This window comes from Nycticebus coucang, chromosome 17, assembly GCF_027406575.1.
Source record: "Nycticebus coucang isolate mNycCou1 chromosome 17, mNycCou1.pri, whole genome shotgun sequence".
Lineage (NCBI taxonomy): Eukaryota > Metazoa > Chordata > Mammalia > Primates > Lorisidae > Nycticebus > Nycticebus coucang.
The window spans coordinates 20267113-20292073 of NC_069796.1; positions in this window are offsets into that span (position 1 = coordinate 20267113).

Below are 24961 nucleotides of genomic sequence, written 5' to 3' on the forward strand. Positions count from 1 at the left end.
CTCCAGAGCCTTGTTCAAACTTGCACTTTACCTCCTGATAGGAAAGTGCCCTTTTGTCAGGCTTCAGAAAGTGGTCTACATTCTTGGATCTTGGGGTGCTCCTGGCTGAATAATGACCAGACACTGCAAAGTAAGGCAAGCGTGAAACAAAGTTTATTGAGGAAGAGAAAGGTAGGTTTACCCAGCAAGATGCATTCGCCAGAAACAAACAGTGCCCCTTTCTTGTGACAAAAAAAAAAGGCTTTGCTTAAGGCCGGGGTTCTGCTTTACACTGTCTGGACTGGGCCCATTAGAGGTCACCTTGAAACCCCTGAGTCTTATTGTACAGACTTCCCATGAGCCTCTCTGAAAGCCGGGTGTGGGGTGTGGAACCACAATGTAGATTTAAGCTAATGACATGATAATTAGTCTCAAGGCTGTTCGAGGTCCCCTTCTAGATTCTATTGTACCTATGCCGCTTGGACTGGGGGCTAGTGTCCTTGGCATCTTTTTGCAGTTGGGCACTCTAAGTTCAAGTTGGTAGATTGGGAGAATATCCCTTCCTCCCCAGGTATGAGCAGTCACTTGGGACAGGATTAAGATAGGACAGGCCCACACTCATACTTTTTCCTAGGAGAGCTGGAAGTCTAACTATCTAACACTTTTTAAAAGTAATTTACATGCTATTCTGTTTCCTCCTCTGTAGGAAATAAGTACACAGGCTCATTGGGAGGTTTAAGTGAATGAACGTTATTAACTCCTGAGAAGGGTACTTGAAAGTTATTCTTATGTTTTAGAAATGAAAGAATTTTAAAAATTCCTTTCTAAAAGTAGATAAATAGAAACTTCTCAAATATATTTCCAGTTGAATTCTGATTCAGGATGATTTGCTGTCGAGCATTTGCTCTTTGGAAGCAGATCTTATTTTCCCAGTCATAAATTTTCTAAATGTGCCTATCCCATGAAAAGAAATCCTCACTGGAGTAAGTTGGTCAGATTCCTTCTGGCATTGATATTAAATATTTTGGTTCTTTACTGAAAATTAACCAAAAAATAAACGTCCCACAAAAATCCCAAATTGTAATCATGTGATCATAAAACAAAGCATATTTGTAACCAGATGAACTTTGGACAATTTATGGTTGAGAAGAAAGTCTTTCTGTGCTGCCCTTGCCTGAAGGTGAAGCAGTAAATTTTTTCTTTCAGCAAATAAATAAAATAACACAGAAGTGCTATACCTCATTGTAAATAGTGTAAATAATTAAAATTGAAAATTAAACGTGAATCTGTAGCATGAATAAGAAAAAGATAGACTATATAACTAAAAGTATTAGTGAAAGTCTTATAAATTGGGTAAATAAATTGCATTATATGCTGCAAATATACAGATAATAATTGAATATGTTATCTCAAACTATTTATGAGGGTTTTATTCCACCTTGCTTAGCAAACAGTATTTTATATGTAGAAAGTCTACATTTGCATTTCACTTTGATTTAGGAAAGAGAAATTTTTGTTTTTATTTATTTAAACTAATTTTGGCAAGTGATAAATGAATAAATAAAGGCAAATTAAGTTTTCATTTTGATTATAGATTTTTTTCATTTTATTTTGTTTTACTTCCCCTCCAATAATATTTATTTTCATAAGACCCATGGATGAACAATTTTATTGTTCTGTATTAGAAACTTTTAATAGTTATAATTCTGTATCATTAAAGTTCCAATTTTTAACTTAGAGCATGCTGTTAATGATGATTATGATAATACAATAATAATACTGATAACACTTAATTCTTGCATAATGTATTATGGTTTATAAAATTATGTTAAACTCATTACTGTGTGTACTAACCCATGGTATCGTGAGATTGGTATTCTTAGGATACTAATTTAGTTGATAAAGAAACAAATTCCAGACATTATTCTTAGTAAAGCATCACAAGAATGGAGAAGCATGAATCCTATGTACTTAATTTTGATATGAGGACAATTAATGACCATTAAGGTTATGGGCGGGAGGAAAAGCAGAAAGAGGGACGGAGGGAGTGGGGCGGGGCCTTGGTGTGTGTCACACTTTATGGGGGCAAGACATGATTGCAAGGTCGACTTTACCTAACAATTGCAATCAGTGTAACCTGGCTTATTGTACCCTCAATGAATCCCCAACAATAAAAAAAAAAGAAACAAATTCCAAGTATAAGTGTCTTCTTTAAGATCGTGATAATAGTAACTGACTCCAGTAAAGAAGTAGGACCTCTACCTTGAGTATTCTGTGCTCTCTAAAGAAAAAAAAAAATTTAATATCTAACAGAAGATCTGAAAATTTTCATGCTCTTAAACACCTAGATATGCAAGGGAAAATATTAAAGGTCTATTTTTAAAATATAGCTGGAGATTAAAAAAAGGAAAAAGAAATCTCAAAAGAAAAGAAACAGGAAGAAATCACTGAAGCCACAGCACCTGGAGATGGTGACTGATTCTGTTGTAACAAAGAGCTTTTATTATAAAAAGCAAATGGAGAGTTTAAGCAGAGAAAACCCTTATAGCCTGTATTCCTAAAGAGATTCACTTTCACTTCTAAAGGAGACAGTGAAAATAACCAACCTCTGATAAAAGAGATAGCAACAAAATTTGTTGGTTTCTGCCTTGGTTATGAGTAGAATGATAGAGAACATTCTACCCTGATAATTTATATCCCAAAGTAAAACCAAATATAGGAATGACCTTTAAATGTTTATTATACACATGGTTTAAAAACCATCAACTAATAAGTTAATTAAGTTAAATGAACTTTCCTGGATTTGGTAAGTGCCCAAGGATCTGGCAAAATCCCACCTTCTCATGCTAGGCATCATTGAATATTGAACTACTATATGGAACATCTCAATAAAATCTCTAAACTACCAAACCAAAAAAGAAAAGAAAAGAAAAACAAGGCCCTGTCAGATAAAATGAGTAAATAGCACTAATATGGCTTCAAGCTTCAAAATTTATAATTATCAAGCTTTATAATTATCAGACACAAGCTATAAAATCCAGCATGTTTAATGTCTTATAGATGTAAATGAGAACTGACTACATGAGCAACTCTTAACCCACCCAAAATGATGAATTAGAATGTAAAACAATAAAACTTCCACAAACAAAAATGTATACAATGAATTTCTTACCAGAATAACAACCAATGAGAACATGAGTGAACTAGCAAATAGGTTGAGGAAATTACCAGGAAGTCAGCTAAAGAGAGAGGGAGAAAGAGAGACAGAGAAAGAAAAAGTGTGAGAGAGGAAAAGAGAAAGTTAAAGACACAGAGGAGCCTGAAAGAACTAACAGATATTTAATTAGCACTTCAGAAAGACAGAAGAGTAGAAAGAGAGATAAAAAATTCAGAGAGAGAAGATTTTTCCCTGAATTAATTAAAAAGAAATCTCCAGAATCAGAAAGCACAAGAAGTTCCATTCATGGTAAATAAAATGAAACTCAAAATATCTTCAACGGGTAGAGGAAAATAAAAGTAAACATTTAATGCACACGCAGTGAAATAATACTTTTAAAAGAATACACGTTGCAAGAGTTTGACCAGTAAGAGACCAATAGCTGGAGGATGTATTTGAAAGAAAAGTTATGCCAGAGAGAAGGTCTGAGAAGAAAATGGCAAATTGAGAAATAATCCAAGTAAATATTTACAGACAGCATAAAATAAAAATAAAACTTCTATTTCTCAGCAGGAGTGGATGGCCTAACTGACGCTCCAACTGAAAACTATTGAAATGCCAGAAAAAAATATTTTATAGGCTTTAAAAATACATCAGTGAGCTGTGAAGGATCTTTGAGGGCCCAAACTAAGTGAAAGGGGAATTTCGAATCTTACATAGGCGTCTATGAGCGATGACTAGAACTAAAACCATGGCCTGTGTTTTTATGTCTCTAGAGATAAGGATGATTTTTATAGAATTATAAAAAACAAACAAACCCCTATAAAACAACAACAAAGGGAATATGCAATAGAAACCATGCAGCATACAAATATGTGGACTTCAACCCTTCAAATATTTCTTATATGGGTCTTGACTGAAAAAGATTGCCAACTCCTGTTGCAGAGTCCAGAACATAAGTGGAGTTGTAAATTTGGGTGTTTCCCTTAAAGACAGTTGCCCAATTGAATACAAGTGACTTGATTTTTCATGGTTTCCCAGGGCCTAGAGGTGAGGAGAAAAGTCCAGTATCTCCCCAAATTTTAGAATCTTTTAGAGAATTCCCCCAATTCAAAAGATGATGACAATAGAGTAAAGGAATCCTAGATACACAGATCTATTCTCAGTGTGCTGCAAGGAAAATCACCTGCCTTGAAAACAGACAGTGACTAAGGCGGGGAAATGGCACCTAAGGATTTGCAAGTTTTAGCTGGCTCTCAGGGAAGCTTGCCTCCTAAAGCCATGTTACTTCAAAGATTGGAAAAAACTCAAGTCATAAATTCCTTTCCTGGTTGGAAAGGAGCATTTTCAAATGCCTAGCAGAAGCAAACATAAATCTGCTCCGTAGGGATCCACTTTTAATTCAAGCATCAGAGAATTCCTACTGATAAACTTGTAAGAAAAATGATTACATATGTTAAAAAATCATAAGACACTCAGGCTTAATGGAGAAGATAGCAGTATCAGACGCACGGAGACTTAAAATACTTAAAATCATTTTCAAACGGAATATAAAATAAGTATTCTTGCTTTGTTTAAATACATGAAAGTATGAAATATATTATATACAGAAGGAAGTTGTCAAAGATAACTCACTATGATGGTAACTGACCCATTAAAACCACCTCAGAGACAGATCTCTGCTACAATCTCCACACTACCTGGAGAATCTAGACTGTCAGCATCCCAGGGATTTCCTCCTGCCCCTGTGCCCTGACTTGTCCCCACATTCCAAACAGTTAGGGTTTCAGCACCTCATCATCACACTTGACCCTTACATTGGTGCCCATAATGGATCAGAGGTGTGGCATACCTTTCTTCTGGTGTGTGGGAGACTTCTTGCTCTCAGATGATATTACCTGAACATCTCTTTTCTCCTTCTAGGGATAACCATTACATATCCTAGAATAATAAACCTACTAGATATTCTGATTTGGCTCTGTTGTTGTTGAGTACATAACAGGTGCCTGGCATATTACGTAGTGGTTACTAGAGTGGTGGCGGTGCAAGGAGAAGCTGGGCTCTCTTGTCATGCTTAGCCCCAAATTCCTGGCCAATCTTGAAATAAATGATGTGGCTTTAGGGGACAGTAGACACAAGAATCATTCACAATTCACTGCAGGAAAAAGAAATAGCTCTAGATATCAAAAAGGTAGAAAGGGATTTATTACAAGAAATTCAGGCAAAAAGAGAAAATTCTAGTCTGTTTTTACTCTGCAATACACATACCTTGGAAAGGGATTTTTTTTTTCTATATTAGTTTTGAGGCTTTGGCTGTATTGTGCAACCAATTAAACCTAAGTGGGGTGCAGCCCAAAGATGTTACATCCCAAGACACACAGTCTCAGCCTCTTTCATGGGCCCTTCCCCTGCTATTTCCCTGGAATGCTCCCACATGCAAAGTTCAACCTTGGGTATATTTAAATGCCTAAAGAAAAGAATAGCCATGATTTTATTTTTCTCCATGATACAACTTTTATTGAGCTTTGTATCCAGCATTTTACATTCCAAGAATTTCTAAATTTATCATTCAATTACTCTATACAAGGAAAAACTCACTAACAGATATCTAATGCCATTGAGATCAGTGGTAAATATAATCAATAACCATATGTTCAAGAAGTCTGCCCCTCTGAGAAAAATAACCCAGAACTGAAATTTTAAATGTTGTTTTCCTTTTTTAAATCTACATTTTTAAATATTAATAAGTGGTTCTCAATGCCAAGAAATGGATGTCTTTATCATTAATAAGAAAAAAATACATTTCACATTGTATTGGCAGAGCTTTTTATGCTAATTTTCAATAATCGAGGAAGTATGGAATGTTCTAAATTGAGGAAGTAATAATGTTCTAAAATTTAAATACCATCTTTCTTCATACAAACATTAGTTTCCTCAACGTACAGGGAATGGCACATCTATTGCCACAGAAATCATTGAGCAATGCAATGCCTTAAATGGCACATTACAATAGTGTTTTTCTTGCTGTTTCTTCTTTTTTAAAAACACAAATATCCAACTAGACGTTTATGGCAGTAAAGTCATTACCTACGGAAAAGAAGACTCAGCAAAGAAGGAGTTTATATGGTGAGAAGTCGAACAACGAAACACTTTTCACTTCCCTTGGACATGTCAGTGACCTACCATGTTGGCGGTTATTGTAATAAGTGATAGCAATACAGAAAACGAGACAAGTCCTTTCTTCTCCTCAAATATATGGTAGTCTAGCTAAGTTGCTGAAAGATAATCATTTGAAATTATAAATCAAGTAGATAGCCTTTAACTGCAACACACACAGAGGAATGGTACCATTCTAGTCTTGAAAAGCAGGTAGAAATAATGGTACATTGGGCTGAGATGTTACTGGTCCCTGGGGTAGTGAGTAACTTTAATGCCTCAGAGGGAAAAACCTGGAAAGACTATTTGGTGAAGTACCATTAAAAGAGGCCCTCGGGATTGATTTGGTCTTAATTTTCTCCCCAGAACAAAGGGATCAATGGTCTTGATTCGGTCGTAATTACTTCATGCATAAACTTAGACATGGTAGAATGCCCAGTCCAACTCCCAGCACCCTTACACAAGTATCCTCTGTCTCCCATAATGAAGGAAGAACAGACAATACATGAGCTCACTTTCTTTTATGTCTTTCAAGACTACATTATTAAAAATCTGCTCCATAGGTTTTGCCTCTTTTATACTTATTATGAATAAGAATTATTGAGGCCTCCAAAGTTGGGAAAGGCGTGTGAGTCATTGGGGGTATGGTAGGAAACAGGTGCCAACACAGAATTACTTAGAGGTAGTGCCTGTAAAGAAGGAAGAAGAACTAGGCAAGGAAACCCTTCGGACTATCATATGGGTCTTATACCTATGAATCTCACTTGAGCGTGGAAGTTCCATAAGGCCAGAGTTAAAGCCTGATGCAGAGAAAATTTTCAATAAATGCAAACTGAGTGAATAAACAAATTCTTCTTGTGCATGGGATAGAGAAGACAGAAGTAAACATCTAAAAATAATAAGTAACAGTGAGTGTTCAAACTATCATAGTGGTTGATTTGGTGACCAGCATGGGATTTGTTGAATGGCCGTCCTCTGGAAGCAAGACTTTGTGGTGTGACTAAAGGTGCTTTTGCAAAATCTCAAGCTGCTTCCATCCTGGTCATTATTACTCTTTATTACGCTATAAAGAGCTGTTCAGCCTGAAACTTTGATGTAGTTAGAGAGCCTGGCAAACAGAGGGTGATGGCAGAATAACCAACCAACACCCCTCTGGGTGGCTCTGCTGTGATTTCTTGAGTCTAGTGATATAGATTGTAGATTTTATAAGAAATCTTTTCCCATAAATTATGCCTTCAGAGATTAAAGGTATGTTTCTACCTTTCTGGTAGGTTATCAGTAAGTACTGGTTGATCATTTGTTGCACATACAACATAAATGAAAGATTTGATCAAGTAATAGAACAGTTGATGTAGGAGACTTTGAAAGATCTCAGGAAACAAAGAGAGAAAGGTCATAACCTAGCATTCTAGTTATTTATTGCTGTGTAGGAAACAATCTCAAACTTAGTATGTAAAATGACAACAATCTATTATGCCCATAAGTCCCATGAGTTGAGAATTCAGACAGAATATAATGACATGTGTAGTCTTTGTTCAATGTCTTTTCCACAGTCTTTCAAATGGGCATGATTAGGGCAATACGGAAGTTAGAATTTCCATGCATTTGCCTTTGTGTCTCATGATGTTATTTTCGAGGTAACCATTTAGCCTCTATAATTACAGATATATTATTCATTAGTTAACTTTCCACTTTGTTTTCTGATAATGATTTCATTCACTGTTCAGGGTCACTTTGAGCAGCTACCTGTCCTTGACATAAATAAAATAACTCTGTCTGAATGCACTGTAGTAAGAGAGGGGAGGCTAAATTACCAAGCAGAGGGCTCATCAATAATTGTCAAAGTGTATTAGCATTTTTGACATAAAATGGCACTGTAGTTTAAACCCCTGCAACACTTCTATTTCCTTTTTCCCCAGTAATTTCTACTGATTATATGGGTTCCCTCCAGATGTTGTATTAGTTTAATTACCTCAAGTCATCTACTATGGATACGTGCCTAAGTAAAAAGAAAATGCCTTCTACTTAGCATTCTCTCAAGAGTACGCTTGTGTTCTTTACAAGAAACAGGCTTGTCAAAGCTATAATTTATTTTTAAAGTCAAATTTCATTCTCTTCTGCTACTTCATTTTCCAGTATTATTTTGGAATCTTCTTATGTTTTAGACCTGTCCTTAATTATTTAATTTAAACCCATCTTTAGGAATTGACATTTTTAAATTCATCTTTAGGAACTGACATTTTTTTCAGTCTGGTTGTGACTCTCTAGTACAGAGCATGATCATTGTGAAGATGTGCATTTAGGAAACTGAAAAAGTTCTAGGTTCGTGATGAAAACATGCAAGACTAACTAAAATGTGATTCAGTTTATGTAAAACTTGAAAGGATAGACAAAAATACTCTTTTCTTGTTTAGGAAGGTTGGGGCAGATACCACCTTTTTCTCAGAGAGCTAACAGCACCGTGTACTTCTCTGCTTCACTGCCTTGATGAAAAATCACAAAATTTTTATTTAGATCTTAATAGGTGTCCCTTTCTTAATTCATTTTCAGTTAGTGCAGCTGGGCTGGCTTCACTATAAAGGGAGAATGTCTATGCTATCTTATGCATCTTCCTACCTGTACTGGTTCGGAGCCTGTGAAGATCTAAGGGTCTGCCACCACTGAAGACCCCACCAGGGAAACATGAGCTGAAAAGACTCTTCCCAGTTCTGCTATTCCTATGACGCAGAAGCCATAAAAATCCTGTCCCAGTAGGCACAACGATTAGATCAGAAGCTGGTGCCCAACTCAAGGGCAAATGAGGCTAGGCCGGATATGAAAAAAGGCACCAACCCCTAGGGTTGCTTGGCCTAATTTCTGCCCAATAGGGTTTCTAAATATATAATGGTAACAAAATAAAAGAAGAAGACCACCAAAATTCTGTTTCTTGAAACTCTGACAAAGAGATAGTCACCCTAATGTGCTTTTTGTTTGTTTCTCTGAACACCTATTTTATACCTCAATTCTCAGTTCAGGGTGACTAATAGCTAAAAAGGGGACAAGGATTTCCATTTCTTGGTTCTTCTGACCCAGTGCAGCTTTGCAATAAACTTCTTATCTCAAAAGAATCCTGCAGATGATTTTTTCTCAAGCCCCAAGGAACCTTATGGGTGTAAAACATGTACATATTTATTAACTCTGTGTCAGGGCCCCAAAGATTACCCCAGTTATAGCAGCTCCCTAAAAATACTCACAGACCTCAAAATAGAGTCACACTCACAGCAATGATTCATTACAATGAACGGATGAAAAGTAAAATCCACAAAGAGAAAAGATACATGGAGGGATGTTGAGAAGAAACCAGGCCCAGCTTTCAAGAGTTCTCTCACAGTGGACTCACACAGGATTTGAGCACACGTGTTTACATTTTGTGCACCAGGAGGATTTTTATTTAAAAATAAGAATGAGAGGTCCCTGAGACCAAACTGGTGTGTGACTCGGATATGTAAGAGAAGAATGAGCGTGTCAGCCTTGGCCAGTGAGTGTCTAAGAAATGATTGCTTTTAATTCATCCCTGTTGAAATGTAAGAAAAAGCCCCTTGAGTGCCAAATTTTCAATCAGACACATTCATGAAAATTGGTAACCCTGGGAACACACCTACAGTGCATTTTACAAGGGTACATGTTAAATTTACTAAGTGTAGAGTATAAATGTCTTAACACACACACACACACACACACAAAGAAAGAAAACTGGTAACTTACTAGCTGGCTAGATTAACTTCACTATTTCCACCAGCAGACAATTAAGAAGTGCATTGGAGTCTAAGGAAGAATTAAAACAAAACATGGTGCATGCAGATGAGAACAGACACAACGTTACTGGCTCTTGCTATATTGTCTACTCAGTGTGGAAAGTCTCGGTTTCCCCCACCGGGGAAAGCCTGGGAGTACAGCTAGGTCTTGACCTGTCATTTTGAAAAGGAAGCCATAAAGCCAATGGTGCAGGTTCAATCTGGGTTAATGGGTCCCACCTCCATCATTAGAGCCTGCTTCTCACTCATCCCTCCCCTTTCAAGCTATTCCACGAGGGGCAGCACTGTATTTCTCCTTATGTTCTTCTGAGGTACCATCCCAATTGTATTGACAAATTACTCTATTGATTACTATTTCTTATATAAGCTTAACAGATTTTAATTAATAAAAGGAAACAAAAATTAGAATTTTTGTTTGGATTCCATTGATAATGATAGACATTGCTTTTGCTTTATTTTAAACCAATAAATTACATGCAGTCTGAACAACTGCCAAGGCTTTTATCAGTTTCTATATAAAGCAAAAATCATTAGCAGAGGAAAATTCTCACACTTATCTTTTAGTTTGCTTCTTTGCTTAGATGAGGACTGTACATAGAACAATTAATCATTTCAAGAGTGCTACCTAAATTTGTGCTCACTAAACTTGGATTTATACTCTTGCATTCTTCAATTTACCAACAAAACACTCCCCAGGTTTATAATCTGTGTTAGAAATGTGTACCTTTAAAAAACACACGTAAGCAAGTTACAGAGACCTAACTTCACAAAAGGAATATTAATCAAGTGATTATGACTAATGGCCTTCAGTGAATAAGAAAAAAAAAAGAAAAAGAAGAAGAAGAAAAGAAGGAAAACCCCACAAAGCTTGTTATAATTTTGTGCACTATTTCAAAACAGCAATTACTTTCCCAGAACTTTCAGACCATTGAACCAAACAGTACACTGTTATCTTTTTTTAATAACAACTATATACATCCAGCTAACAAAAACTATTTGCCATTTTTAAAACTTTCTTGAGAACTAGAAAGTGTAGGGACCATAAATGCTTAATAAAAATATTCTTTAAGGATACAAAGTGAGTTGTATAAAGCTTTACAAAACAGTCACTTGAAGGTAAGTGACTAGAGTAATTCACATAGTTAACTGGGAAGTTCTCTGTCCTAAATTCAGTCAACATACAATTTTTGATTGCCACATTACAAACTCTGAAATCATATTGAAATAACACATAAAAGATAGGCTATGACTTTAATTTTCTTTTTCTGACTAAGTAGAAAACGTAATAAGTTTAGAGTATACATAGTCATTAATTTCATCATTTAAATGAATATTATAAAAGTCTGGAAGAGGAAGAAACACATAGAAAATAATCAACAACTATAGATGTGAATGCCACTTTTCAGTTTGGGGGGTACCTAATTCACATCTCAGTCTCCTTGCAACTCAGATTAATACCAACTTCAGAGCTCACAGTCCATGGAAACAAAAAAGCATCATTCACATGCTCCAGACCCCACTTCCTAAGTCTTTCCCTGGAAAGTGCAAGAATCATAAATATTTCCATTTCTTATTTTCCAGGATCTCAAGGAGAAATTAAATACGAGGCTGTGGCTTCAGCACAAGTTATTTTCCCTGAAAGTTTTGTTTAAATGCTTCAGTTTGAGCCAAATGGAGAAAATTCCTTTTTGAGGATCAATTGGCCAGTATTTAAAAAGAAATCTTTGGGAACAACATCCTCTTCAATTTTCAGACGACTTTAATGATTTTAAGTTTACTTTCTGTGAATCCAGGTCACAGAATCTCAGCTTTTCTTGTCTACATTTTAGCCTTTACAATTAAACCTCAAGCCACTGGATAGAGGTTGCTTTAAAGAATCCATCATCTGGCTTCTAAAACCATTTTCCTTTAGCTTTTTGTTGATCAAGTTTCTTTTTTGTCATTTAGCTTACAGTTGTGGCTTATAACCACAAATTACAATAATAAACAGTTCTGGGCCTTTTTAAATATTTACTTTGAAACTGACAGAAGAGCCGTTCCTCTAAAGAGGAATATAACAATAGCCATTTTCATCTCTTTTTACTTAAGTCATACGTCCCACGAAAATTAATCAAATTCTTACCAGAACACTGAATGCTAAATTATCGTCATGGTCCCAATTAGAAAGTAATTATAAAACCCCCAAGCAGTAAACTTTTAACCTGAAAGTGTCATTCTGACAAACTTGGATATGAAATAGTTCCAGATTAGCACTACTCTAAACTGTCAGGATGTGTTCCAAAATGAGCTAAGTCTGACTCTGCCTTCCTCATCTTTGAGTCTGCTAGAGATTTTTTTTAAAAAGATTTCTGCAAGCGTGCCTCTAAAGTATTGGCAAAATTTCTGTGAAGTCAAAGATGGAAATGAGACTGGAATATTAGACGTTTAGATCCAAAATGTTCCTTATTTTATATCTCACCATAAGGCAATCGAATGCAAAAAGCCAGCAAAGACTACTTCTACTTATAAGGCTACTTCTACTTATAAGGACCAAAAGTGTGTTCTGTAATTCGTTGCCTCCTGAGTAGTATGACTCCAAAAACTATCACTGGTGTTGCTCTGCCAATGTTTACTTTTCCTTAATAGCAATCTCTAAATAATCAAGACACTTAAGCTAAACTAAAAACTCAAATTTCAGTGTTTGACTTTTCTAAAAATAACTGGAAGTGGCTAGGTTATATCTATATTCAAACTTTTATCCTAACATGCCTTTAAAAATGCCCACTTGGCTTACTTTTCTTAGATAAAAGAAAACTTGAAACAATACATCTGTATTATCTCTTAGAGCATCTTGGGAGACATAGTTTTCATTCACGGTTTTCCAATAAAAAAGACAAAACATAAATACAGTTGTAGCAAAATGGCAATTCATTTTAAATCCTGTCTTAAGCTATAATTATGTCTAGTAGGGAAACATTAGTTCTCTCTTTCCAGTGAGTCAGGTATATTTTGTGGGTTAAAAACAACAAAGGCATGCAATTGAGGAACTTTAAGTATAACTCTTCACTTTGTGAAAGGTAAAAGCATGGAATTATCATTTGCTGGGTAAAAATGCAAGTGATAATGAAAAAGTTTGGCTGGGGCATGTACAGATCTTCAGAGTCTAGACCGTGTGTCCTTTACAGAAAGGTTTCTTCCATGGCCTTTTCCCTCCCTATTTCTGGACATTAATGTTTGCTTTTAGACAGCTGCATAAATGGGGGTTAGATCAAGAAGTTACTTAAGGGGAATCAGGAGCAGAGCCACAAAATACCACAAGAAAGGCCTGTCAGCTTTATCTTCTACTCAAGAATGCGTGCTTCTACGCTGGTGAAATCTCACACGTGGCTGTACTCAGACGTCAGTGGGGGTTCTAATAGCAGATTGGCAGTGTAAAACCAGACCCCATCCTTACAGGCAGGAGTGAGATTTTAAATAAGGAGATTGGATTTTCACTGGGAGTGTCAAGGAAACTGACTTGTCCCTCGGGATTGTAGGAGAAGTTTTGAATAGAGACGTCAAATTACTCCTCAGGGTAAACTCACTTTTATCAAGTGGCCTTGGGCCAGGCACTGGACCGAGGGGCACCCTGAGAGGCACCCAGGCCCATGGCTGGTGATGTCTGTGTGTAGTCACACCGAGGAGCTGTCAACGTTTGTTTGTACCAGACCTTTCATAATTTCCAGTCCTTATATACTCTGTCTAAAATTTACAGACTTATCTTCACTCTCTTCATGAGTAAATGCAGGAAACAGTGTGCCGGCCCTCAGGAGAGAGACGTTACAAGAGCTTGAGGTGGCAGCAGGCAATCGGCGGTGGAAAGAGCAGTGACTGTGGAACAGCAGAGCCTGGATCCGTGTCTGGATGACGTAGCCAGGGCCCCCCTGTACATTGGGGCATGAAGAATTTCGGGGAAATCCTCTGCAATCCTGGAAGAAGGAAGCCTGCTAAAAAAGCAGGTATGCATTCAAGCATGAACATGGACTTGAACCATTTTGATTAGGACATATTTTCAGTATAATACTGGCAATTAAATAATTCTATCGATGGTTTCTTTATTAGCCTTTGCTTTTATGGTCACACAGTGGACATGGGACTGCTCTCTTAGAAAGACTTGCTTATCAAGTTGGCCGTTGGCCAGCACGTGGAATTACAGGGCCCGGGGCACAGGTCACAGGCTTGCTGTGCATGTCACACATGTCACAAAGAGTGTTGAAAGGGATATTATTCCCAATTAGGCACACAAATTAGCATGTACACAGGTAGTACAAATGGCCCTACCGTGGCATCATGAGCTGGCACCCCAACTTTACTGAATCCTTTCCTAATTGAACAAGTACAAATCAAGCTTCCCCAGAGTGTCAGACAAAGTCCTGTCTAATAAATGTTAGAGAATAAAAAAGGCTTAAAGAAAAATACAGTGTCTGGCGTTTATGACAACTATGAAGAAAACTAAAACGAGACAGGAGAAAGAGCAGAAGGCAGGAGAGTTGGCCCGAGGAAGGGAACTCGTGCTCTCAGAAGGGCATTGACAGCGGGGGCTGCTTCCCCAAGAGCTTTGCAGGCACTGAGCACGTGTGAGGAGCCTGGAGCAGGGCAGAACACGGTGGAACGGGTTGTGACTTTTTCTTTTTTTTTTTTTTTTCTTTTTCTTTTTGTTAGAATGGATTTCGAGTCCATGGAAGATGCCCAGAGAAACCCTGAAACCACTGGGAAGACTTTGGTGTCCTGGGTTGTTTTGGTGTCCTAGGGGTCAGTGCCATTGGGATTTGAGTCTTTACTGTTAGTGTGACTTTATTTGTGTCTAGGACCTGCTAAGGCTTGGGGATATTTAGATGATACAATTAAAGGAGAAAATGCAAATAGAATAGCTGAGAAAGAAACTGGAAACATGGATCTGGAGCAAAAGTCAGAGATCACATCTAAAGATACACATTTGGGAGTCACGGGAACAAGGGTTAGGACAATGATAACGGCACATTAAGATGAATCAGGGTCAAAATTTCAGTCTCGAGGAATGTTGTCATTTTTTAGATTCCAGGGAAGAAACAGCAGAAAAGAATCTTCATTTGAGGGCAATCAAAATAGAGAAATAGCAAAACTGCGAAAGCAAAATGGAAATATGTTTTCAAAACCAAAAGAGTATTCAAAACAGGCAAAAGATTGTTTCAGAGAAAACAAGATAAATTCTAAGAATTGATTTAAAGGATGTAAGGAGTCTACAAGAAAAGAGGATCGTTCATGTGGAAGAATCTGAAGCTAAATTTTGCGGTTTGATAACGGCATTTGGATGAAACAGCTTTACATCAGATTTTCAGCCACTGAGACAAGAAAGTAAAAGAAAGGTGGCAAGCTGCAAACAGGTGTGCTCGCCACACAGCTGGCATCGCAGAGGCACTTATTAACTTTTAAATAAATAAATCGATGACTTGATGAATGATGAAGATTTTGAATTTATTTTTTTGACAAGGGAATTCCTTTTTTTTTTTTTTTTATTAAATCATAGCTGTGTACCTTAATGCCATCATGGGGTACAATTACTGGTTTTATATACAATTTGAAATATTTTCATCAAACTGGTTAACATAGCCTTCACGGCATTTTCTTAATTATTGTGTTAAGACATTTATATTCTACACCTAGTAAATTTCACATGTACCCTTGTAAGATGCACCCTAGGTGTGGTCCCACCAATTACCCTCTCTCCACCATCCTCTCCCCTTCCCTCCCTGTCCTCTCCCCTCTCCCCTTCTTCTTGAGCTATAATTGGGTTATAACTTAAAAGCAGAAGCGGAGTAGCCTATGGAAAGAGGGAAGCTGTAGTTTCTGAAAGGAGGAGAAATGGTTATGAGGTCAACCTGTGGAGATAACAAGGGAATTAGACCCACAGTGTGCACAGATGTGCACTTCCTTTGAAGCAAGGAATGCATACATCTCTCTTGAAGTTTCAGGATGAAGGATGGTTATACTATACAAAAGTTAATACTTGATAATTTCAATTCCCCATGAGAAACTAGACTCCAGGTAATCTCAGAACTTGTGGTGCCTAAAGAGAAACAGATATAGAAATGAGTTAATCTTTTTGAAATTTGTTTACAAAATGTCAGTCCTGCCAAAGCAGGCATGTTCTATTTTAAGATCTACTCTACCTGTGCCCCCTCAAGCATATTGTTGAAAGAATGGAGCACTTCATCCTCTCTAATCATTAGAAAAATGCAAATCAAAACCACCTTGAGATTTCACCTAACTCTAGTGAGATTAGCCCACATCACAAAATCTCAAATCTGTAGATGGTGGCGTGGATATGGAGAGAAGGGAACACTTTCACACTGCTGGTGGGACTGAAAACTAATATAACCTCTATGGAAAGAAGCATGGAGAATTCTCAAAGAACTAAAAATTGACCTTCCATTTGCTCCTGCAATCCCATTACTCCGTACGTACCTAGAAGAAAAATTTTGACCAAAAGGGCATTTTCACTAGAATGCTTATTGAAGCTCAATTCATAATTGCCAAGACATGGAAGCAACCCAAATGCCCATCGACCCATGAATAGATTAACTGTGGCATATGTATACCATGGACTACTACAAGTCAGCCATAAGAAAAAATAGAGACTTTACATCTTTTGTATTTACTTGGATGGAGCTTGAAACACATTCTGCTTAGTAAAGTATCACAAGAATGGGGGGCGGAAGTATCCAATGTACTCATTACTAATATGAAAACAACTACCTGCCCACACAGAAGGAAAACACAAGTATAATCTAGTGGGTGGGTGGGGACAGGAAAGTGAGCGGAGGAGAGAAGGGAAGGTGATTGGCTGGTTCTGATCTAGGGAAGGTGATTGGCTGGTTCTCACCCAGGAAAGATGATTGGCTGGCTCTCCCCTAATATGCACCATGGGAGAGTGTTCAGCCTGAACTTTACCTTAAAAATGAAAAAGTGTAACCTAAACATTCATACCTCCGTATTAATCTAATTTTTTTTAAGAAAAAAAAAAAAAGAAAGCATGGGGCACCAAATATGAGTAGAGTTTGCAAGCTTTCACGAGGCTGCTGATGGGCAGGGCGAGGAGCCTGCTCAAGGAGATTCTGCAAATTGTGCAAACCGTCCCTCCTAGAGAGCTCCGATTCACTCCTCAGCTGTGGGTTCTCACCGCACAGAATGCAATCTATACGGACAGGTGTTCAAACATTGCTCAGATTTTGTTGGCCTTTTTAAAGTCGCACATATTACCCTGCCCATACTCTGGCAAGGGTATTCAAAGAAATTCTCAAACCCGAGTTGTGTGACTGACAGAAAATTATTTACATTCTCCTGTCAGTAGAAAAGATGAGCAGACTTTAAACACTTTAAGCTATTTGTGTTTTCTGCTTATTTTACATAACCTACTTTGACTTAAAATTAAATTTTTATCAGATTTTTTTACATTTAAAAAAACTAATAAATAACTATATGTTTAATTACAAAGGCGTAGAAGCTGCTTTAGCCACTCCGTAAAATGAAAAGCTGGCACCCAGGGAGCAGCTTCTTCACCTCCAAATAGGGACTGTTGAAAATAAAAATGCAAAGGAAGCCAGATAGCCCAAGAGGGGAAAAAAAGAAAAAAAGAAGGATGAGTATAAAGGGAGCTATTTCTAGAGACATCAGCTAAAATTTAAAACGTTATTTTCCTACAGAAATGATGCCATCAGTGACATCTAAGGATTTCTTGAAGGGCACTTTTTAATAAATGATTTCCTAAAAAGGTTTTTTAGGCCATCCTGGGACTGCAAACACATGTATGTACCCTTTCTGGGCAAGGACAGAATGGCATGCCTGAGCCCAAAGAAACGACTCTTAGGTCGTGGAGTCCATGACAAGCTGCTTTTGCTATAGCCCCGATTTACACCTGGGGCAGAGCCAGCATAGGACAGGACCGCAGCCAGTCTCAGGAGATGAGATGGTGAGTGGGTTTCTTCCCGCGTGCAAACTTCAGTTAAGTGTTAAAAAAAAAAAAAGTACTTAAAAAAGTACTCGGAGATCGTGTTTTGCCTAGATAGAAAGAATACTATTATTCATTATTTATATATTTCATGGACATGCCTGTGAGTAAGGTATTCACTTCTAGAAGATGGGAAATAGAAATTAATATGAATAAAGTGTAAGTCGCTGTGACAGGAGGCACGAGGAAGAGGCAGCAGAGAAGGCAAATGAAAGAGTTCGTTTCATCCCATTTTAATTAATTTACAGCAGTTCATCTTAAAAGGAGAGACCTACCAAGAAGCAGCTGGTGTAAAATGAGTGGTAAATAGAGAGAACTCCCCCTAGCAGCCTCCTTCCAGGTCTCCCCAGGTCTTTCCCAGGAAATAAAGGCCTCAGTGAGGCAGCTGGAGGACAAAAGGGAAGCTAAGAAACCCTCCAATCAATGTATGTGGGGGAATATTACTTAAAATAAATTCATTTGTCCTGAGAAAAGGTTCGCTATCAGAATTCCATTGTCACCCTGTCTAAAGTTGACCTAGGATAACATTTTTTTTTTTCCATAAGAAATTTTATTACCATTCTGTATCATTTTAAAGAGGGGCTGACGAGTTGAAAAGAGAAACTCAATTTAAAACAATTAGCTAGAGGGCTCACTAGCTAAGAATTTTAAAAACCAATAAAGGAACCCAAGGGCCATTACTTTTGACGTGGTGTCCACCATGGGAATCAACATCTAACTGTGTCTCCTGTTAACAGTTATGATTATTAATGAAGTCTAGATCTAAACAGGAGATATTTCTTACCAAAATCAAGATAAAATAAAGCCGTAAATTCAAAGCATTGCCTGCGAGCAAAATGTGTCCAGTGTTTTCAGTAGGCAAAGGGCAGAGGGAGAAATCTATGCGCATTCATTCCTCGTATTGACCTGGAACTAGCCTTGATAATTAATTCATGACACTTGATTTCTTTTCATTCTGATTTTAAGTTACATATATGCCTTGAGTTCTCATCACATTTGACAAACTTTTAGCCTAAATATATCAAAGTAAAATATTATTTTTTTAAGAAATTATATTAAGAAATCACTTGGTAGAAGAAATTCATATTGATCCTCATTTTTCAAAAATTATATTAGTATAAGAAGTATTTTTAGGAAAGATAGGACCATCCGCTTTGAAATCTATATTTCTCATCAGTGACTCGTGGTACATGTATACCATGTTATACTATTCAGCCGTAAAAACAGATGCAGACTTTACATCTTTTATGTTTACCTGGATGGAATTGAAACACATTCTTCTTAGTAAAGTATTGCAAGATTAGAAAAATAAATACCCCATGTACTCAATACTAATATGAAACCAATATATAAAACAATTACATGCTCAGATGTACAGTCAAACACATATATAGTCTAGTATGGGGCCAGAGAACAGAGGGACATGGGAGGAGTGAAGGGGAAGGACATTGACATAAGGAAGGCTCATCTAATGGGCACAATGTGTGGCTGTATATCATCCCCCTGGGTAAGGGGTTCTCTTGCAACTGGGAGTTTACCTTGAGAGTAAGAACAATATAATCAAAAATTTTTCATTCTCATATAAATTTGAAATTAAAAAATTAAAAAAGAATAAAAAATATACACTTACTGTGCTTTGAACTTCTTCTGAAAATAATTTAATTAATTCTGTTCAAAAATTTTCAAGGCACACCTAAGATGCTCTAATGGCACACCAGTGTGCCACGGAACACCAGTTGAAAATCACTGGGTTAGAGGAAGGAGGGAAGTGAGGAACTGCTGTTTAGTGAGTACAGAGCTTTAGTTTTGCAAGATGAAGAGTTCTGGAGATGGATGGTGCTGGTGATCATACAACAATGTAAATGTACTTGATGCCACTCACTCTATTCTTAAAAATAGTAAAACGGAAAATGTTATTTGTATTTTGCAACAATAAAAAAAATTTCAAGCACCCCCCCAAAAAAAAATAGAGAATGAGGATTTATTCTAGGCACTGGCATCAATGCATAGCTTCCAAAGAGGATCATAGTGATATTCAGAATTAAGGCCTATAGCACTTTTTCTAGCATGAGTTAACAAACTTAATTGTCCAACTTCTTACCGTATTTTTTTTTTTTAATTAAATAAAACAGTTCCCCTTAGCTGCAGGTTAGTTTCTCTAAGGTTGCTCATCTCTATTTACCTTTGTGAAATCATTATGTGGTGTCCAACTAATTAGTGTTACAATATAAAATATCTCATAAACTAATGATAATTTGTGAATGGAGACGAATGGCCCACACTGTATACTTTTTTTTTCTTTTTTGCAGTTTTTGGCTAGGGCTGGGTTTGAACCTGCCACCTCCGGCATATGGGGCTGGTGCCCTACTCCTTTCAGCCATAGCAGCCGCACCACACTGTACACATTTTTGAAAAGTCTCAGATAATTAATCATTCTTAGCGCTTTGAAATGTTTAAATGAATATTTTGTTTTGCTAAATGATTACAACTTAAAACTGAAAAAAGAGCTTGAAAGAACCCATGGTAGTAATGGGAACTACCATCCTTATAAACCAATTAAAACTATAATTACAGATGAAAAGTGGTAAAAGCAGGCCAAATCAATCTTGCCTAGGGCGGTGCCTGTGGCTCAGCGGGTAGGGCGCCGGTCCCATATGCCGGAGGTGGCGGGTTCAAACCCAGCCCCGGCCAAAAAAAAAAAAAAAAAAAAATCTTGCCTGAAAGCTGTTAGTAGTATTTATATTTTTCTACTCTTTTTCAGAAATCATCACTATAGAAAATTTGTTAAATGTTTTGTTGTCTTTCTTTTAAGTTTTGAAATTGCCCATTATGTTGGGCATCCATTACAAAAGTCTCTGCAGTTGAATAACTTGAAAATGTCACCTATTAACTGAATGTTTGTAAATATTTAATGTGCATTCAAGTTGCCCTCTGTGGCTTATCTTTAATGAGTACTTGATCAAATCACATTCAAGCCTTTGTCAGTAATTCCATATGAACAGCTTAGTTTTCTAAATGTTAAACGCTCAACTTTACATAAAATGCAAATAATTCCAAAAAAGAGATTGTATAAAATTAGTGTTTGATATGACTGGAATCATATCAAAACTAGGTGGAATGCAGCGGCTCACAGCTGTAACCCTGGCAATTTGGGAGGCTCAGATGGGAGGATCACTTGAGCTCAGGAATTTGAGTCCAGCCTGGGCAACATAGTGAAACCCTGTCCCTACAAAATATTAAAAAAAAAAAATTAGTTGGGAGTGGTGGCATCCACCTGTAGTCCTAGTTACTTAGAAGGCTGAGGCAGGAAGATCACTCGAGCCCAAGAGTTCAATGTTGTAGCGAGCTATGGTAGTGCCACTGCATTCCAACCTGTGTGAAAGAGCAAGACTCTGTTTCCCCCAACCACAAAACAAACAAACTGAAAAATCTTTCTAAACAAAAATCTAACTAAGTTAGCCCAGTTAACTGAATAAGAAAATCAGTATGAATGATTAAAGGAAAAATGTTTGTTTCCATAAAGAATTGATTCAAGTATCAAAGAATCAGAAGTGGCCCTTAAACCATTTGACACATTTTCATCACACTGGTTAACATAGCCTTCCTGGCATTTTCTTAGTTATTGTGTTAAGATATTTATATTCTACATTTACTAAGTTTCACATGTACCCTTGTAAGATGCACTGCAGGTGTGTATGGTGCTCCATGATCACATCAATGTACACAGTGGCCCTTAGGAAAGTTTGTAAGCTGTTTGGATTTCTTTTTTCCTTTTTTTTTTTTTTTTTTTTAATTCTCAAAAAAATCACATGGCGAAAGTTAAAAGTAAAATACAGAAATTCTTAATATATCAATATCACCTTACAAATTTTTCAGCAAAATCACTCCAAAGCCCATTACAAGAATTAGAGCAAAATTTTGTTATGTATACACTACAAATATGTTTGTTCCGTCTTTTCAACATATAATCCAAATTAGGCATTTTTTGTTAGTCACAATAAAAGTTTTAGTCCCATTTTTAATGGATCTTGTCAGTGACTGTAGGAGGTAACAATTATTTTCAGGTAACAAGAATTTCCTTTTGTCATTTATCTTTGCCATTTAAATCAAAATCTCTTTGGATTATTTTTTGTTTTTGTTTGGGGACAGGAAGACACAAACAATCAGATGCTTAGTATGCCTACACATGTTTATTTAATTCAAGACATGGAAAGTTAACCTAGACTTCTATTTATCAAAACATTATTATAAATTCAGAGTGATTGCAGAAACAACAGAAATAACTATTGATACCTTAAGTATATTTGTACATTATACCTCTGATATTAATCTACTTTAAATATATCAAATTTTTATGGTGGTGGGTGTGTATGTGTGTATATATTCAAATAGTAAATAAATTTAATTATATTATAGGGGTTCAAAGAGAATTAAAGGATGAGGATTTTTATAAGACTGAGAAATATTTCTTTTTCTATTTCATCAGTTAATTTTCATTGTTATTTGTCCTAGAGTAAAATGGTTACTTGATAAGTACTCAAAATCAAATTAATATGTCAAGACAGATGATTATTTTTGAGATTATATATCTTATATTTGATCTAAAAACTTACTTTTTTCATTTTAGGGATTCTTATTCATTTTCACAAACTATTAATGTACACTTTTTGTTCATTTGTTAGTTCATCTGTTTTCTTATATGAATCCCTACCTAAAGCAGAGGTACACTATGAAGCCATTTTTTTCTCAGTCACTGGACTGTCACAGAAAGTAAAGAAAAGGAATTTAAGGTTTTCCTATTGATGTTTACCTGGTTTGCTATGCTTCTCACAGTCAGCTGATGACGTTGAAGCACAATTTGGTCAAGTTTTGCTATGTTTTTGTCAGTTCTGCCTGTTACTGACTGCCCTGACCTCTGTTCATCAGTGACACTTTTTCTCCCCTCAGAAGACAATTTAATCCTTCTGTACACTGCCATTTTCTTCATGGAGTTCTCCTCATAAACTTGGACTAACATCTCCCGGATTTGACTTCTACTCTTGCCACATTTAACAAGAAATTAAGTGTTCTTTTTGTTGCTCTAATTCAAGCTCTGACATTCTCTTGATGGCGCACAAAAACAGCAACAACTATAATGAATGACACCACTCAGTAAGACATTGCCACATATCAATACAAACACAGCTGTGAGACACTGATATACCAAGGTAATGCTGAGTTGGATTTGTTTGTATAGTGCTGCCAACATAAGTGCGTGGTGACAAGTTCATGAACTTAATTGTCAAGCCTCTGTTTAGTAAATGACAAATTATTTTTTAATATGATAAAAAAACTTTCTTTTACAAATTATAATTAAAATATTCATGAATAGAATTCCTGGGATCTCTACACCCAAATAAAAAACTAATACAAAGGAGAATCTGATGACCAAGTTGTTCACATTCTGAAAAATTATCAACTGGGACAATCAGGTATCTGAGAGAATAATTTTTAATAAATTTAAAAAATGATAAAATTGTTAACATTAAATCGGAAATGGTGCTGAAAATTGGAACCTGTCATCTTCCCCATATCTTCCCAGGAGATCACAGACCACTAAATGACAACCACAGCCCAAACTCCCCATTTCAGGGGTGTGCAGCAAATGGTATGCATAGGAAAGCCCCCCTGAATGTTCCAATGGTATGCATAGGAAAGCCCCCCTGAAAGTCCCCCTGCACTACTGGTGCAGTCCAGACATATATTTCTTTACTATTCTGCCTGCAAAGTTAGAATTGAGGCCACTTTATAAAAAGATTCAAATATATGCAGAGATAGGGGTGAGCAGTTGGTGAGGAACTGACCAGCAGTGAGGAAAATTAGTTCTTTCTGCTGAGAAAGAGTTGCTAAAACTTTGTGGTGTTTCAGCCCCTGCTACTTGGCTGGGAAAAGGGAATCAATCACTACAGTAAATTACATGCAACCTTTTGACACACACTTGTCTCTTTCTTTTTCCTCAAATTTGAACCAGACGGCAATTGGCCCTGAGTGACATTCAGCAATGAGGTTCATAGCACTTTTTCTAAGATGAGTTTGTGAATTTAATTGACTGCTGTATATACAAATATGTATGTTTATTTCAGAGAGAGAGAGACCAAATAGCCTTAATTTTCCCTCAGTTTTATTAAATTTTAGACAGGCTTATTCCCAGGTTTATTATTGACTATAAGTCCTTGAAAGTCCTCATCCTAGCAATTATTTTATAAAAATTGTAATTATAAATTCTTTCTCCATCACTTTGAGATGTAAATTTTCTCTTAGCAGCTTGCCAACTTTTCAACCTGGGAATATCTGTCTCAAGGACCCTGTAACCATTTTCTGAAATATAGTCTTCAAGAAAGATGGGTCCCTTGTCCTTATCTCCCAGTCTCTGCAGAAGGGTATTTGCTTAAATTCAATAAGCACCAATCAGCAAATATAGGTGGCCTAATTACATGGACCAGCCTCCCCATTCACATCCTCCGATTCTTTGTCACTAGCTGACTCTAGTGTTTAAACTGTCCTACCTTTTGATTCAAGGTAGTTAATAGATGATAAATAGATGAAGATAAATATTACATGCTTTATATACAGTCATGTGCCTCATAACAATGTTTCAGTCAAAAGAAGACTGTATATACATCCCATAACATTATAATAACATATTGTACCATACCTTTTCTATGTTTAGACATGTGTAGACACATAAATACTCATCATTGTGTTGAAGTCGCCTACAGTATTCAGTATCATACCATGCTGTACAGATTTATAGCCTAGGAGCAATAGGCTATACCAAATCGCCTAGGTATATAGTAGGCTATACTACCTAGGTCTGCATAAGTGCACTCT